The sequence below is a fragment of the Oncorhynchus nerka genome, unplaced genomic scaffold, assembly GCF_034236695.1.
Source record: "Oncorhynchus nerka isolate Pitt River unplaced genomic scaffold, Oner_Uvic_2.0 unplaced_scaffold_1018, whole genome shotgun sequence".
Classification (NCBI taxonomy): domain Eukaryota; kingdom Metazoa; phylum Chordata; class Actinopteri; order Salmoniformes; family Salmonidae; genus Oncorhynchus; species Oncorhynchus nerka.
This window is the reverse complement of record NW_027040285.1, coordinates 215003-233504: the sequence shown is the minus strand read 5'-3', so window position 1 is coordinate 233504 and position 18502 is coordinate 215003. Positions and strand designations below refer to the sequence as shown.

At 41.8% G+C, this 18502-nt stretch overlaps 1 pseudogene; it reads left to right on the top strand.

The window, feature by feature from the left end:
- The first annotated feature begins 2844 nt into the window (after positions 1–2844).
- Positions 2845–18502, top strand: part of LOC135570231 (zinc finger protein 883-like) — a 25965-nt pseudogene continuing 10307 nt past the window's right edge.

The window sequence follows — 18502 nt, the reverse complement described above, 5'->3', positions numbered from 1 at the left end:
ATTAGAGTATCACGTAGTAGCCTAAACCTATTGCTGTTACATTGAACAGGGTGAGGGACATATGAATGACAGTCATCCAATATGCTGAAATAGAATTAAGGCCATGCTCATGGAAAAACAAATCGTCCTGCCTCATCTTAAACGGCACAAACCACCACTGTTTGGGTGGTGGACCACTCTTGGTACACATGGGAAACTGTTACATTTACATTTAAGTCATTTAGCAGACACTCTTATCCAGAGCGACTTACAAATTGGTGCATTCACCTTCTGACATCCAGTGGAACAGCCACTTTACAATAGTGCATCTAAATCTTTTAAGGGGGGTGAGAAGGATTACTTTATCCTATCCTAGGTATTCCTTAAAGAGGTGGGGTTTCAGGTGTCTCCGGAAGGTGGTGTTTGACTCCGCTGTCCTGGCGTCGTGAGGGAGTTTGTTCCACCATTGGGGGGCCAGAGCAGCGAACAGTTTTGACTGGGCTGAGCGGGAACTGTACTTCCTCAGTGGTAGGGAGGCGAGCAGGCCAGAGGTGGATGAACGCAGTGCCCTTGTTTGGGTGTAGGGCCTGATCAGAGCCTGGAGGTACTGAGGTGCCGTTCCCCTCACAGCTCCGTAGGCAAGCACCATGGTCTTGTAGCGGATGCGAGCTTCAACTGGAAGCCAGTGGAGAGAGCGGAGGAGCGGGGTGACGTGAGAGAACTTGGGAAGGTTGAACACCAGACGGGCTGCGGCGTTCTGGATGAGTTGTAGTCCAATGGGTTTAATGGCACAGGCAGGGAGCCCAGCCAACAGCGAGTTGCAGTAATCCAGACGGGAGATGACAAGTGCCTGGATTAGGACCTGCGCCGCTTCCTGTGTGAGGCAGGGTTGTACTCTGCGGATGTTGTAGAGCATGAACCTACAGGAACGGGCCACCGCCTTGATGTTAGTTGAGAACGACAGGGTGTTGTCCAGGATCACGCCAAGGTTCTTAGCGCTCTGGGAGGAGGACACAATGGAGTTGTCAACCGTGATGGCGAGATCATGGAACGGGCAGTCCTTCCCCGGGAGGAAGAGCAGCTCCGTCTTGCCGAGGTTCAGCTTGAGGTGGTGATCCGTCATCCACACTGATATGTCTGCCAGACATGCAGAGATGCGATTCGCCACCTGGTCATCAGAAGGGGGAAAGGAGAAGATTAATTGTGTGTCGTCTGCATAGCAATGATAGGAGAGACCATGTGAGGTTATGACAGAGCCAAGTGACCTGGTGTATAGCGAGAATAGGAGAGGGCCTAGAACAGAGCCCTGGGGGACACCAGTGGTGAGAGCGCGTGGTGAGGAGACAGATTCTCGCCACGCCACCTGGTAGGAGCGACCTGTCAGGTAGGACGCAATCCAAGCGTGGGCCGCGCCGGAGATGCCCAACTCGGAGAGGGTGGAGAGGAGGATCTGATGGTTCACAGTATCAAAGGCAGCCGATAGGTCTAGAAGGATGAGAGCAGAGGAGAGAGAGTTAGCTTTAGCAGTGCGGAGCGCCTCCGTGATACAGAGAAGAGCAGTCTCAGTTGAATGACTAGTCTTGAAACCTGACTGATTTGGATCAAGAAGGTCATTCTGAGAGAGATAGCGGGAGAGCTGGCCAAGGACAGCACGTTCAAGAGTTTTGGAGAGAAAAGAAAGAAGGGATACTGGTCTGTAGTTGTTGACATTGGAGGGATCGAGTGTAGGTTTTTTCAGAAGGGGTGCAACTCTCGCTCTCTTGAAGACGGAAGGGACGTAGCCAGCGGTCAGGGATGAGTTGATGAGCGAGGTGAGGTAAGGGAGAAGGTCTCCGGAAATGGTCTGGAGAAGAGAGGAGGGGATAGGGTCAAGCGGGCAGGTTGTTGGGCGGCCGGCCGTCACAAGACGCGAGATTGTTCTGCTGAAAAACCCAGCAGCGTTGCAGTTCTTGACACAAACCGGTGCACCTGGCACCTACTACCATACCCCGTGCAAAGTAACTTAAATATTTTGTCTTTAAGGGAATAGTATGGTCACATGTAGATAAAAAAGAATGTGAAAAATTAACAGAGAAAATGTATATCAACACACTACCTATTCATATAAGTATTTATTAATCATCTACATTTTCATATTGAGCTTCTACGTCTGTGTACAGGAACGTATTATTTGGAAGAGAAAATGTATCAGCTTATTATTAAATAATTATGACGTTCTTTCCAATACAAAAAGTGTTGTCACTATTGTTTCCAAACTGCGTTACCCACTCCAGCCAGCAGATGGCGACGAGCGTCGTTCAGTTGTCTCTTCTTGCGTGACGTATAATGGACTGGACGGACGCTTCTTCAGGAACAACAAGGCGCCAACTCTTTCGACCACGTCGGTAGCTTGCTAGCCAACATAAAAGTGAAAGATTGACGCTTTAGACCATCTTAATGTACATTATCTAATCTCAGTGTTTTAAACACAGTTCTGTTGACGTATTAACTGGTTAACTGTAACCTAATTTGCAAACTTGTTCAAGATTTATGCTGAGCCTAGCCCTAGGCTATTCGCTAATGCTAACTAACTATAGCTAACATCCCTGACCATGAGTTCATTAAACTACTCATCCCTGCTATAGAAGAGGAGGTCTGCTGTTTGGAGAAAGACGTTCTGGCGCTGAACATTGAAGAAGAGGATGAGGTTACAGTGAAAGAAGAGAAAGGACCTTTTAGAATGAAAAAGGAGGAAGATGAGACTGTTATAGTGAAGGAAGAAGATGCTGTTATAGTGAAAGAACATTTCAGAATGAAAAAGGAGGAAGATGAGACTGTTATAATGAAGGAAGAAGATGCTGTTTAGTGACTGTTATAATGAAGAACATTTCAGAATGAAAAAGGAGGAAGAGGAGACTGTTATAATGAAGGAAGAAGATGCTGTTATAGTGAAAGAACATTTCAGAATGAAAAAGGAGGAAGAGGAGACTGTTATAATGAAGGAAGAAGATGCTGTTATAGTGAAAGAACCTTTTAGAATGAAAAAGGAGGAAGAGGAGGCTGTTATAGTGAAGGAAGAAGATGCTGTTATTGTGAAAGAACATTTCAGAATGAAAAAGGAGGAAGAGGAGGCTGTTATAGTGATAGAAGAGAAAGAACCGTTTAGAGAGGAAGAGGATGCTATCTCAATAAAGGTGAAGGAGGAAGACGTTTTTGGAGTGAAAGAGGAAGAGACAGAATATCAGATTAACACCAGTGAGTACTGTCTTTAACAGGGACACAAACTATGCCGTTGTTGAACTAATGTGTGGTTTTAAAGTGTTATTCTACTGAAGTTCTACACTTGAATATGTTGTTCAGTACTGTAGGAATTGTTAAAGGGTCAATCTGCCATTGGTTCATATATTTTAGGGACTTTTCAATTCGATGTATTGAATTCTCCATGTGGTCTACATTAAAGTTCCCCTCATCTAGTATAACAGGCTTTTAAAATTCAATATTGAAGCATAATCTCTACTTAAAATATCAAAGGGACATATTCATGCCTCTTGTAAGACCCTATGATTTTATGAGACGGTTATAAGTTTACTACTCATTTTGATGTTCTCATTAACACAGGAGAGAGACATGACTATGGTGGATCCTCTGGGGAGCTTCAACAACATCCTGATGCTGACGAGGAAGAGAAGAGTCTCTCCAGATCAGAACACAAGATGGTACAGCTTGGTCTGGTCTAGTATACAGCTTTCTCTCTCTGGGTCTGGTCTAGCTCTCTCTGGGTCTGGGCTGGGTTTCTGTAAAGCACTTTATGACAACAGTGACATCAGCATCCAGAGCCAGAGAAGTCTCTCCAGATCAGAACACCAGATGGTACAGCTTGGTCTGGTCTAGCAAACAGCTTTCTCTCGCTTGGGGGCTGGGTTTCTGTAAAGCACTTTATGACAACAGTGACATCAGCATCCATAATGATGTGCGTCTGTGTCCCCTCTTTATGGTTACCAGGACAACACTAGCCCTTCCTCCCTCCTGGAGTCCCTGTATCGTGCCTCTCCCGGTAGCCTTACTGCTGGGTATGAAGAAGTTGTCTGTGCTGCTGGTGGACTGCAGGAAAACAACGGGGCTGAGTGGAACTGTGAGAGGAGGAGAAGAGAAGAAAGGATCAGATTTGACACCACAAAGTAAGTACTGTAGTTTAGTTTGAACAAATACAATAGATCTGCCCACGGTATCTGTTACCAGGACAACCAGCAGAGTTCTGTTAGTTGACAGGAAGATAGACTGGTGTATATGGATGTTATGAATATCATAACACTGAAAAAGGATTCTGCCAATGAAAAGAGAGAAACCAATAGACCATATAAAACCTTGATGAAAGTTAGCTTTGGAGAGAAAGTTTCAAGATGATCCAATGTAAGGTGCTTTTTTTACAAAAACTTTTCCTTAAAACATTATGGATGTTACATTGCCTGTCCCAGTCAAACCCCTATCTTTACAAGACTGTAGAACAGGCAAACTAAACTCAAGTCTTTGGTAATTAATTAACTAGTACTGAAGAAAAGCTGTGATCAGGCTGCCCACTCAAACGAAAGCTTCAAACTGTAACCAGTGCTGGCGACCTGGTTCAGGTTATCAATCAACCTACCAGGGTAGTGACAAACAGTAGAGGAATGAAATCATCAACATGGTTTGATCATATCTTTACTAATGCTGCAGAAATGGGTTTTAAAGCAGTATCCAGATCCATCAGATGTAGTGATTCCTATGTTATTGATGTAAATAATATTTGTTGGTCTGTGGTGTGTAATGATGAGCAACCAGACGCTGCCCTTGACACATTTGAAGCTGCTTATCCCAGTTACTAATAAGCAGCACCATTAAGAAAATGACTGTAAAAACTGTTAAATACACGTGGATTGATGAGGAATTAAAAAATGGTATGATGAAGAGGGAGGCAAAAGAGATGGCAAATAGATCTGGCTGTATAACTGATTGGCAAATGTATTGCAAATTGAGACATCATTTGACTAAACTGAATAAAAAGAAGAAACTACACATGAACCAAAGATAAATGACATGAAGAATGAAACTTATTGCTCAATGAAAGTCTATATCTAACAGAAGTGGGGAAACAAACTTACCACCCTAACAACCAAACAATGAACAGGTGAAAACAATTAGACAAAACCAAACGAAAAAGGATCGGTGGCAGCTAGTAGACCTGGCGACGACGACCGCCGAGCGCCACCCGAACAGGGAGGGGAGCCACCTTCGGTAATATTCGTGACACCTATTGCAAATTGAGAAATAATGTGACTAAACTCAATATAAAGAAGAAACTACACTATGAAACAAAGATAAATGACATGAAGAATGATAGTAAAAATATTTTGGAGCATCTTCAATGAAATTTTGCGCAAATAAAATCAACAATGACAAGTCACTGGTGTCTGACAACGTGGATGGAAAATTGAGGATAATAGTAAAATATAAGATAATACAGTAATTCCACTACCCAAGAAAGTAAAGCATTCCCTTTACTGGCTTAAATAGCCGACAATCAGCCTTAAATAGCCGACCAATCAGCCTGTTACCAACCATTACAATTTTGGAAAAAATATATTTGACCTGATACAAAGTAAACAAATATAGACGTTCAGCTTATAGGGAAGTTCATTCAACTAGCACAGCACTTACAAATGACTGATTGGCTGAGAGACATTGATGATAAAAATGGCTTTACACCCCCTGCTATATTGTGGATAAAGAGTTTTTCTTTTAAAATGTAACCTTTATTTAACTAGGCAAGTCAGTTATAAACAAATTCTTTTTTTCAATGATGGCCTAGGACTGCCTTGTTCAGGGGCAGAACGACAGAGTTTTTTACCTTGTCAGCTCAGGGTTTCGATCCAGCAATCTTTCGGTTACTGGCCTACCGCTCTAACCACTAGGCTACCTGCCGCCCCAGAGCTACCTGTCTAAAAGAACACAGAGAGTGTTCTTTAATGGAAGCCTGTACAACAAAATCAAGTTTGAATCAGGAATTCCCCAGGGCAGCTGTTTGGCACCTACTTTTTTTAAATCTTTACCAACAACATGCCAATGACATTTGAGTAAAGCCAGTGAGTCTATGTATGCGTTGACTCAACACTGTACATGTCAGCTACTACATCGACTGAAATGACTTCAACACTTAACATAGAGCTGCAGTTAGTATCAGAATGGGTGTCAAGGAATAAGTTAGTCCTAAATATTTCTGATTACCTTAAAACCTCTTGGTGTTAGGGGGCACTATTTTCATTTTTGGAAAAAAACATCCCCGTTTTAAACGGGATATTTTGTCAGTAAAAGATACTAGAATATGCATATAATTGACAGCTTTGGATAGAAAACACTCTAACGTTTCCAAAACTGTAAAGATATTGTCTGTGAGTATAACAGAACTGATGTTGCAGGCGAAAGCCTGAGAAAAATCCAATCCGGAAGTGCCCCAGGTTTTGAAAGCGCTGCGTTCCAATGACTCCCTATATGGCTTTGAATGTACCATCAACAAGCTTATGCTTTCTACGTATTCCCCAAGGTGTCTACAGCATTGTGACGTAGTTTTACGCATTTCTATTGAAGAATAGCCGTATGGGGGCACATTGCGTAAGTGGTCACATGGTGGCTCCGAGAGAGATTCTCGTGTAAAGTGCAGAGGTAGCCATTACTCCAATCGGTCCTTGAGAAAAAGGAATTGTCCCGACGGATATATTATCAAATAGATATTAGAAAAACACCTTGAGGATTGATTCTAAACAACGTTTGCCATGTTTTTGTCGATATTATGGAGCTAATTTGGAATATTTTTCGGAGTTGTGACCGCAATTTCCGGGCGATTTCTCAGCCAAACATGAAGAACAAACGGAGCTATTTCGCCTACAAAAATAATATTTTGGGAAAAAATGAACTTTGGCTGTCTACCTGGGAGTCTCGTGAGTGAAAACATCCGAAGTTCATCAAAGGTAAACGATTTAATTTGATTGCTTTTCTGATTTCCGTGACAAGTTTGCCTGCTGCTAGCAAGGCATAATGCTATGCTAGGCTATGATAAACTTACACAGATGCTTGTCTAGCGTTGGCTGTAAAGCATATTTTGAAAATCTGAGATGACAGGGTGATTAACAAAAGGCAAAGCTGTGTTCCAATATATTTCATTTATGTCCGTTGCGTTATGCTAATTAGTGTCAGATGATGGTAACGGTCCCGTTCACGGGCTGGGTGTCACTACAGGTTAAGTTACATGGCCTACTATGCTAATTCTGTAGCGGTATTGTTAGAGAGGGCTAAATAAATATTTTGTTGGTGCGCCAGGCAGGTATTAACCCTAGTTATTAAACTTAGTTATTACCTATTATAACATTATTATTATAAAATATTATTAAAACCGAAAGGATGAGAGTAGAATAGATAGAGTAGCGCTTCCAGACACATTCTAAACATGATGTCTTAAAGGAGGACTGTAGCATCTAATGATGAAACATTATGGAGTCTTAAAGGAGCCTTGTAGCATCTAATGATGAAACATTATGGAGTCTTAAACTTTAATTTGTGGTATTGCACTTGTGAATGCATGAAAGTTAAATATTTCTAATTTTAAAAAAATATATTTTGCACTCTGCAATTTCACCGGATGTTGTCGAAATGTTCCGCTAGCGGAATCCCTAGCCATAACAGGTGTTAATGTGTTTGAACCAATCAGTTGTGTTGTGACAAGGTAGGGGTGGCATACAGAAGATAACCCTATTGGGTAAAAGAAAGTCCATATGGTGTCAATAACAGCTCAAATAAGCAAAGAGAAACAACAGTCCAACATTACTTTAAGGACCACCACAATAATGGAAGATCCAGAGTTACTTCTGATGCAAAAGTTCATTAGAGTTACCAGCCTTAGAACTTGCAGCCCAAATAATTGCTTCACAAAGTTCAAGAAACAGACACATCTCAACATCATCGGTTCAGAGGAGACTGCGTGAATCAGGCCTTCATGGTCGAATTGCTGCAAGGAAACCACTACTAAAGGACACCAATAAGAAGAAGAGACTTGCTTGGGCCAAGAAACAAGCAATGGACATTAGACCGGTGGATATCTGTCCTTGGGTCTGATGAGTCCAAATTTGAGATTTTTTGATCTGAGCGTCATGTCTTTGTGAGACGAGTAGATGAACAGATTATCTCTGCATGTGTGGTTCCCAGCGTGAAGCATGGAGGAGGAGATGTGATGGTGTGCGGGTGCTTTGCTGTTGACAATGTCATTGATTTATTTATTCAAGTCACACTTAACCAGCATGGCTTCCACAGCATTCTACAGCTTTATGCCATCCCATCTGGTTTGGGCTTAGTCCCACTGTCATTTGTTTTTCAACAGGACAATGACCCAACACACCTCCAGGCTGTGTAAGAGCTATTTGATCAAGTAGGAGAGTGATGTAGTGCTGCATCAGATGACCTGGCCTACACAATCCCCAGACACAATCCCCCACCGTTTTTTATTTTATCTTGTTTATTTTTTTTTGGTTTCCAGAGATGGAAGTAATTTTTACTGTACTTTTTGGTACCTTTGAATCTAAAGTATTGTATCAAGATGGTTTGGGATGAGTTGGATCGCAGAGGTGAAGGGAAAGCGGCCTACAAGTTCTCAGCATATGTGGGAATGCCTACAAGACTGTTGGAAAAGGATTCCAGGTGAAGCTGTTTGAGAGAAAGCAAGGGTGGCAACTTTTGAAGAATAAAATATATATTTTGATTTAACACTTGTGGTTACTACATGATTCCATGTGTTTTTTAATCATTTTGATGTCTTTATTATTCTACAATGTAGAAAATAGTAAAAATAAAGAAAAACCCTTGAATGAGTAGGTGAGTCCAACCTTTTGACTGTACATTAAATTTCCCGCTCAGCCCAGTCAAAACTGTTCGCTGCTCTGGCCCCCCAATGGTGGAACAAACTCCCTCACGACGCCAGGACAGCGGAGTCAATCACCACCTTCCGGAGACACCTGAAACCCCACCTCTTTAAGGAATACCTAGGATAGGATAAAGTAATCCTTCTCACCCCCCCTTAAAGATGCACTATTGTAAAGTGGCTGTTCCACTGGATGTCATAAGGTGAAAGCACCAATTTGTAAGTCGCTCTGGATAAGAGCGTCTGCTAAATGACTTAAATGTAAATGTAAATGTCTAACAGCTCCAGTGGACATTCCTGCAATCAGCATGCCAATTGCCCGCTCCCTCAGAGACCTGTGGCATTGTTGTGTGAACAAACTGCACATTTGCGAGTTGCCTTTTATTATCCCCAGTACAAGGTGCACCTGTGTAATAACCAAGCTGTTCAATCAGCTTCTTGATATGCCACACTGTCAGGTGGATGGATTATCTTGGCAAAGAAAAAATGTTGACTAACAGTGATGCTCATGAAACATCCAACACTTTACATGTTGCGTTTATATTTTAGTTTTTTGTTGTTACTATCAGTTTTAGGAACATTTACCCAAAATATGACATCAGCGATAATCAAAATGTTGAAAATCTGTGAATGTCTAAATAAGAAATTGGTCCATTTAAACAGCAATGTGTCGAACCCTTTCAACAACGGGGAGATGTTACTGATGTGCTTTGTATCTTCGACGTAAAAACAAGTTTTGGACTTCCACACAAAATTACTTCTTTAGTTATTTTATGTTTAAGGAAGTGTGTAGGTCACATTCTGTATCATACAGCTATGAATGTTATATATTTAGAACCACCTGTTCAATTGGAATCCAGCGACGTCTGTGTCTTCAGTGTCCTAGAACTGTCTAGTTTTTTGTGTTCTGACTTGTAAAGCAGGATGAATAAGTAATGTAAACATAGCAGTAATTACCAGGAAGCTCTACATTTGTTTTAAAATCACGCTAAGATTGTTAAAACTGGCCTCGGGTTATTGAGAGATCTGATTTAGGATTTCCCCTCGTAGCAAGGTTGTTTTATCATGTGGTTTCATTCGGTCTCTATTTAAAAATAACACTGTCTTTGGCAGGAGAAAGGCCAGACTCGGAGGAACCAGAGCCAGGGACGTCCAAACTAGCAAGACGACACCACTGCTCCCACTGTGGAAAGAGTTGTAACCGGTTATGGGACCTGAAACAACATGAGAAAATGCACACATGGGAGAAGCCTTACCAATGTTCCCAGTGTGGAAAGAGTTTTCACCAGAAAGCACACCTGAAAGCTCATGAGAGAATACACACAGGAGAGAAGCCTTACCACTGCTCCCAATGTGGAAAGTGTTTCAACCAGAGACTAAACCTGAACCAACATGAGAGAATACACACGGGAGAGAAGCCTTACCACTGCTCCCAGTGTGGAAAGAGTTTCAGTCCGTTGGAAAGCATGCCTGAACCAACATGAGAGAATACACACAGGAGAGAAGCCTTACCACTGCTCCCAGTGTGGAAAGAGTTTCAGCCGGAAAGCATGCCTGAACCAACACGAGATAATACACACAGGAGAGAAGCCTTACCACTGCTCCCAATGTGGAAAGTGTTTCAATAGGAGAGGACACATGAAAAAACACGAGAGAATACACACAGGAGAGAAGCCTTACCACTGCTCCCAATGTGGAAAGTGTTTCGTCCGTTCGGGGGAGCTGAAACAGCACGAGAGAATACACACGGGAGAGAAGCCTTACCACTGCTCCCAGTGTGGAAAGAGTTTCAGCCGGAAAGCATTCCTGAACCAACACGAGATAATCCACACAGGAGTGAAGCCTTACCACTGCTCCCAGTGTGGAAAGAGTTTCAGCCGGAAAGCATGCCTGAACCAACACGAGAGAATACACACAGGGCAGAAGCCTTACCACTCCTCCCAGGGTGCAAAGCTTTTGCCCATTTAGGAAGCCTGAAAGAACACATTAGACTACACACAGAGGAGAAGGCTTAGAAAAGCTCAGAATGTGGGAAAACATATTACTCATAACAGTGATTTAAACGTCATTAGAGAATCCACACAGGAGAGAGAAATTACTTTTCTTAGCGTGTATGTTGATATTTCACATCACATTGACTTAAAATTCATCAGAGAACATACACAGTGCTCCCGTTGTCTTATATTGTTGACTGACAATGTGTTTACCTGTCTTTACCATATGAAATTAAATGGTACAGGGTATACTCAAACATATATTTGTTTGTTTTTATTAGAAAACATGAATTGAATATGGAGTATGTCAGTTTGAATATAAAGAAGATCAGGTTCCTTCTTTTAAATTGTCCTTTTTTTAAACTCTTTGTGTGTATCTGAGTGTGTCATTCCTCCAGCACTACAGATAATCAAGTGATATTTGGATGTGATGCATTTGTTCCATTGTTGACATCTGCATTGTAGCCCACTGATGATTTAATGAAATGAAAATGTTCAGACTCTGTAATGGAAAATGTTAATTGTTTGTGTGTCCACATAACTGAGTATGTGACTAACCTTGTGAAACTGTCCTATTATAATCTCCTCTTCTTGGGACTATCATTCTGTGTTGCAAACCAGCTACACCTGCATCCTTGTATGAATAAAGTCCCTCCCAGGAACAGGAAACTATAAAGATATGTGCTAATCACTCAATGCTTCAGGTATTCAGACTGTCTCCACTGTGCTGTGTAACTCTGTTATTCTCTCTGAGCTCAGAAATAAAGAATCTTGGTTTGACTTGGACTCCAGCAGATCCTTAGTTTATAATATCCACCACAACTCGCCCATGGATTGCTGTTTATTATTGTCTCAATGAAGAGTTCCTCTTTCGACTTTCCTGGGGGCATTTACAAGCCTCCCACTGGTTGAATAAACGTTGTTACCCGAATGATGAGATTATTATTTTATTTGTCAAATGGCAACCAAGCATCGATCATCATGTCACCAGAATAAGAACCTCAAAATGTATTGGAAAGGAGCATCAAGCTCATCACATGCACTTTCACCACCCTGTGAAGTTCATAACTTATTTCATCTGTAGCCTAATAAACTACATGGTTTCTCAAGTCATAGTGGGAGGACCACACAACATATCATGTGACTCCAAGTTAACTAAGATGTGATTGTTATCATAAAGGAGTTTCCACAGCCATTTCTCGCTTAGACATTTTTACTGACACAAACATACAAACAAATTGTCAAACGAAGTAACAAATCGTCTGTCGGCATTTATAAAAGTGTACAGGCATATCCTGTTTCCATCAGCCCGGTCATTACTTTTGAAATGGTTGGATCAATATCCACCTTCATGATGTGGATGAAGCCTGATTTGGAATGTCTGAGTAGTTCTATATGATGTCATAATTCACCCCTCTGATAATCAAGTGAATTTGGAATGATAGTTTTGATGAATGTCAAGTGATATTTGAGTAGTTCTATATGATGTCATAATTCACCCCTCTGATAGTGATACATTTGCTCCATTGTTTCCATGTCAGTTGGTTTCCCACTCTGATGATTTATATCTGACAGAGGGGCTTTAAATGAATAGTATGGTGACATCATAGGATTATTAATCATAAACTCCTATAGCAACAATACAATGCAGCTTTGACATCAAGAAGAGAATGGGCTGATGGGTGGTGGTGCTACTCTATAGGTAAGGCTGTCCAATATGAATGTTCAATACACACAATAGGTTGGTTATGGAGGGTGATGTACCACAGTCAAAGTCCTGCAATAAGAGCTAAGAGACTAATATTTGTGTAACCTATACATATTTGTGTTCAGTGGTTGCCACTGAGTTGGCTGATATCCCATTTTATGGGGTCACTCCACAGTTAAGGCTGTACAGTGCCTATACAAAGTCTACACTTTGCTCCTTTCATATTTCTTTTGATCCTGATAATCTCCCTCTTCCCTGCCAGTGACAAGCATACCCATAACATGATGCTGACACCACAATAATTAATGTAATTAATTATTGTAATTAATTCATATACGGTCCATAATGTCTAGACACACCATCATATACATTTTAAACAAATTGTATATATTTATATTCCAGACTCTGACATTCCTCATTCTACCATTTCTATATTTCTAAACCCTTAAAAGAAATTGTAGGGAAAATCATTAGGTCACACAAATGACTATTTCTAAACAAAGATAATAGAGAAGTAGAATGGGAGAGGTTTCTTAAACTATCTTTACTTACTCGGTGAATAGACTCCAGGGATGGTGATGAAGGCTGTAGGAATGAAGATCAGACAGTGAAGAGACTCCAGTGACGGTGATGAAGGCTGTAGGAATGAAGATCAGACAGTGAAGAGACTCCAGGGATGGTGATGGCTGTAGGAATGAAGATCAGACAGTGAAGAGACTCCAGGGACGGTGATGAAGGCTGTAGGAATGAAGATCAGACAGTGAAGAGACTCCAAGGGCGGTGATGAAGATCAGACAGCAATTCTGGTCCTGTGGTCAGGTGGGGGAGTGGTCGATCCATGCCAACAAAGACTACAACTGCTTCAAACAATGGGAGTGGCTACCATTGACCATCACACTTTCTTTCATAACCAGGAAGCCCATGTTGAGTCAGCAGTGTTCCCACTATGGAAGAGGGAGCATTCAGCATTCATCCAGTCTCTCAGAAAACCATGTTGAGCCATCAATGTTCTCACTATGGAAGAGGGAGCAGGAAGACGTCATCCAGGGACAAGGACAAAGGTGCAGCACTGGTGTTAGTAGCTGATGACAGAAGTGACAGCCTGGACACACAGCAAAGTTTGACGCGATCAGTGTTGTTGAGCAGAGAATCAACCAGATTGATTCACAGTCAGTGTTGTTGAGCAGAGAATCAACCAGAGAATCAACCAGATTGATTCACAGTCAGTGTTGTTGAGCAGAGAATCAACCAGAGAATCAACCAGATTGATTCACAGTCAGTGTTGTTGAGCAGAGAATCAACCAGGTTGTTGAAGTTATTCAGGTGCATAATACATTTGATTTGTTTAATTCTGTTTTATTCAATTAGAATAATTTACTCTGAATGAGAACAATCACATCTGTGAGCTTTATGCATTATAACATCGATTGACTAAATGATGACGTTGACAGATTTGTAGTAAAACCAGGGTTGGAGTCAAATCCATTTAAATTCCAGTCAATTCAGAAAGTAAACCAAATTCCACATTTTCCTCATTGAAAACCATAGAAGATAATTTGAATTTTCAGTTTACTTCCTGAATTTACTGGAATATTCTGAAATTGATTCAATTGGGAGGTTTTCCTCATGAATCTGCACAACAACACCCTATAATGACGAAGCAAAAACAGGATTTTAGAAATGTTTGCAAAATGCATTTTAAAATTAAAACTGAAATATCACATTTAAATAAGTATTCAGAACCTTAACTCAGTGCTTTGTTGAAGCACTTTTGGCAGTGATTATAGCCTCAAGCCGCCTTGGGTATGACACTACAATCTTGGCACCCCTGTATTTGTGGAGTTTCTCCCATTCTTCTCTGCAGATCCTCTCAAGATCTGTCAGTTTGGATGGAGAGTGTCACTGCGCAGCTATTTTCAGGATTTCTTCAGAGTTGTTCGATCAGGTTCAAATCCGGGCTCTGGCTGGGCCACTCAAGGACATTCAGAGACTTGTCCCAAAGCCACTTCTATGTTGTCTTCGCTGTGTGCTTAGGGTCGTTGTCCTGTGGGAAGGTGAACCTTTTCCCAGTCTGAGGTCCTGAGTGCTCTTGAGCAGGTTTTCATCAATTATCTCTCTGTACTTTGCTCCGTACATCTTTCCCTCGATCCTGACTAGTCTCCCAGTCCCTGCCACTGAAAAATATCCCCAATAACACCATGATATTGCCATCACCACGATTCACCGTAGGGGTGGTGCCAGGTTTCCTCCAGACCTGACGCTTGGCATTCAGGCCAAAGAGTTTAATATTGGTTTCATCAGATCAGAGAATCTTGTTTCTCATGGTCTGAGAGTCTTTTAGGTGCCTTTTGGCAAACTCCAAACAGACTTTCATGTGCCTTTTACTGAGAAGTGGCTTCCGTCTGGCCACTCTACCAAAAAGGCCAAATTGGTGGAGTGCTGCAGAGATGGTTGTCCTTCTGGAAGGTTCTCCCATCTCCACAAAGGAACTCTTGAGCTCTGTCAGAGTGACCATCGGGTTCTCAGTAACGTCCCTGAACAAGGCCCTTCTCCCCCAATTGTTCAGTTTGGCTGGGCGGCCAGCACTATGAAGTCTTGGTGGTTCCAAACTTTCCATTTAAGAATGATGGCAGCCACTGTGTTCTTTAGGACCTTCAATGCTGCAGAAATGCTTTGGTCCACTTCCCCAGATCCGTGACACAATCCTGTCTCGAAAGGATTATATCACATCAAATAAAGGCTACTTAAAGTTCATGAGAGAACATACATATGCTCTTACACTTGTCTCATGTTTACAAAAATAGAATTGTGCTTTTGGTCATTAAGCCTCATTAAATCAAACTGTATAAAGCTGTATGTATTTTATTTCAACACCTGCTCCTGATCTGTACCTCAGTACATTGACTCTGTACTGGTACCTCCTGTATATAGCCTCCACATTGACTCTGTACTGGTACCCCCTGTATATAGCCTCCACATTGACTCTGTACTGGTACCCCCTGTATATATTCTCCACATTGACTCTGTACTAGTACCCCCTGTATATAGCCTCCACATTGACTCTGTACTGGTACCCCCTGTATATAGCCTCCACATTGACTCTGTACTGGTATCTCCTGTATATAGTCTCCACATTGACTCTGTACTGGTAACCTCTGTATATAGCCTCCACATTGACTCTGTACTGGTACCCCCTGTATATAGCCTCCACATTGACTCTGTACTGGTACCCCCTGTATATAGGTTCCACATTGACTCTGTACCGGTACCCCCTGTATATAGCCTCCACATTGACTATGTACTGGTACCCCCTGTATATAGCCTCCACATTGACTATGTACTGGTACCCCCTGTATATAGCCTCCACATTAACTCTGTACTGGTACCCCCTGTATATAGCCTCCACATTAACTCTGTACTAGTACCCCCCTGTATTTTGTCTCGTTATTGTTTTTTTATGTTACTTTTTTAAACGTTTTATTTTGGGAATATTTTCTTAACCCTTATTTTTCTTATCTACGTTGTTGGTGATAGGCTTGTCAGTAAGCATTTCACGTTAAGATCTACACCTGTTGTATTCAGCGCATGTGACAAATAATATTTGATTGTAACTAAATATGAAGTATGTCAGTTTCAATGTTACGGTCTTTGATTCAATTATATTTCTGAAACTCAGGCTGTGTGTGTATATCTGCGTCATTCCTTGATCATTCCTTGTGGTCCTGTAGCTCAGTTGGTGGAGTATAGTGCTTGTTAAACCAGGGTAGTGGGTTTGATTCCTGGGACCACCCATATGTAAAGTGTTTGTACACATGACTGCAAATCCCTTTGGATAAAAGTGTCTGCTAAATGGCAGATATATCCACTGATTATACCAAACATTTCGAACACCTTCCTAATATGGAGTTGGACCCTCCCCTTTCTCCCTCAGAATAGCCTCAATTCATCGGGGCATGGACTCGACAAGGTGTCGAAAGCTTTCCACAGGGATGCTGGCCCATGTTGACTCCAATGCTTCCTTTGGGTGCAGTGGAGGCTCCTCAGAGGAGGAAGGGGAGGCTCCTGAGAGGAGGAAGGGGATGCTCCTCAGAGGAGAAAGGGGAGGCTCCTCAGAGGAGGAAGGGGAAGCTCCTGAGAGGAGGAGGGGGAGGCTCCTGAGAGGAGGAAGGGGAGGCTCCTCAGAGGAGGAAGGGGAGGCTCCTCAGAGGAGGAAGGGGAGGCTATAAACTATATTAAAAATAATCACGTCACCAAATAATTGATGAAAACATGAAGGTCTACAGTAGCCACAGCAGCATTATGTAGGGTAGCACCATGTTGAAGCCTGAACAGCGAGTTTCCGTTTCTCCTCTGAGTAATTTGACTTCAATACAAACCTACGAGGTTTTGGAAACGTTTTTTTTCACCTGGTCACATACAGCTGATGTGTTGTGCATTGAAGTCCAGAAGCGAAGGGAAAAGGTGAGAGGAGGAGAGAAGGAATACAACGTGGCTGTAATGAAAGTGAACTGTGTTTACACATGATCAGGGGTGTATTCATTCCGACGATTCTGTTGAAAAACATTTCTTCCCTGGAACAAAACGGGGATAAACATACCTGAATTTGTTTTTAAACAACTCTCGTTTGCAACTGCTGGACTAATGATTACATCCTAGATCAGCAGGTGAGAGTGGTATTGAATGTGTCACTGTCTGTCACCTTAAATTTTCTCTCAACCTGTGTGCACCTACGTTGTAAACTTTCATTCATAGACTAGGTTGTAGCTACCTCATGATGGGTATAGGGAAAATGTGAGTATAATGTAGTATCCTAGACCTATCGCTGTTACGTTGAACAGGGTGAATGGGATATGAATGACAGTCATCCAACATGCTGTAGTAGAAATAAGGACATGCCCATGAAAAACAAAATGGTTCTCCCTCATCTTAAACGGCACTGACCTCCACTGTTACGGTGGTGGACCATTCTTGGTACACATGGGAAACTGTTGAGTTGGAAAAACAAATCACAAATCGGTGCGCCTGGAACCTACTACCATACCCCGTTCAAAGGCACTTAAATATTTAGTCTTCCCAATTCACCCTCTGAATGGTACTCATACACAATCCATGTCTCATTTCACTTAACAATCCTTATTTAACTGGCCTCCTCCCCTTCATTTACACGGATTGAAGTGCATTTAACATCAGTGACATCAGTAAAGGATCATAGCTTTCACCTGGATTCACCTGGTCAGTCTATGTCATGGAAGGAGCAGCTGTTCTTAATGTTTTGTCTACCCAGTGTAAAGCACTACAGATAATCAAGTGCTATTTGCATGTGATGCATTTGTTCTGTTGTTTACAGGATGATTTGTATCTTATAGAGCGTGGCTTTAAGGGAATAGTATGGTCACATGTAGATAAAAAAGAATGTGAAAAATTAACAGAGAAAATGTATATCAACACACTACCTTCATATAAGTATTTATTAATCATCTACATGTTCATATTGAGCTTCTACGTCTGTGTACAGGAACGTATTATTTGGAAGAGAAAATGTATCAGCTTATTATTAAATAATTATGACGTTCTTTCCAATACAAAAAGTGTAGTGTATTGTTTCCAAGCTGCGTTACCCACTCCAGCCAGCAGATGGCGACGAGCGTCTTTCAGCTGACTCTTCTTTCGTGACGTATAATGGACTGGACGGGACGCTTCTTCAGGAACAACAAGGCGCCAACTCTTTCAACCACGTCGGTAGCTTGCTAGCCAACATAAAACTGAAAGATTGACGTTTTAGACCATGTTAATGTACATTATCTAATCTCAGTGTTTTAAACGATTTTCGGTTGACGTATCAACTGGTTCAATTTGCAAACGTGTTAAAGATTGATACTGAGCCTAGCACTAGGCTAGACG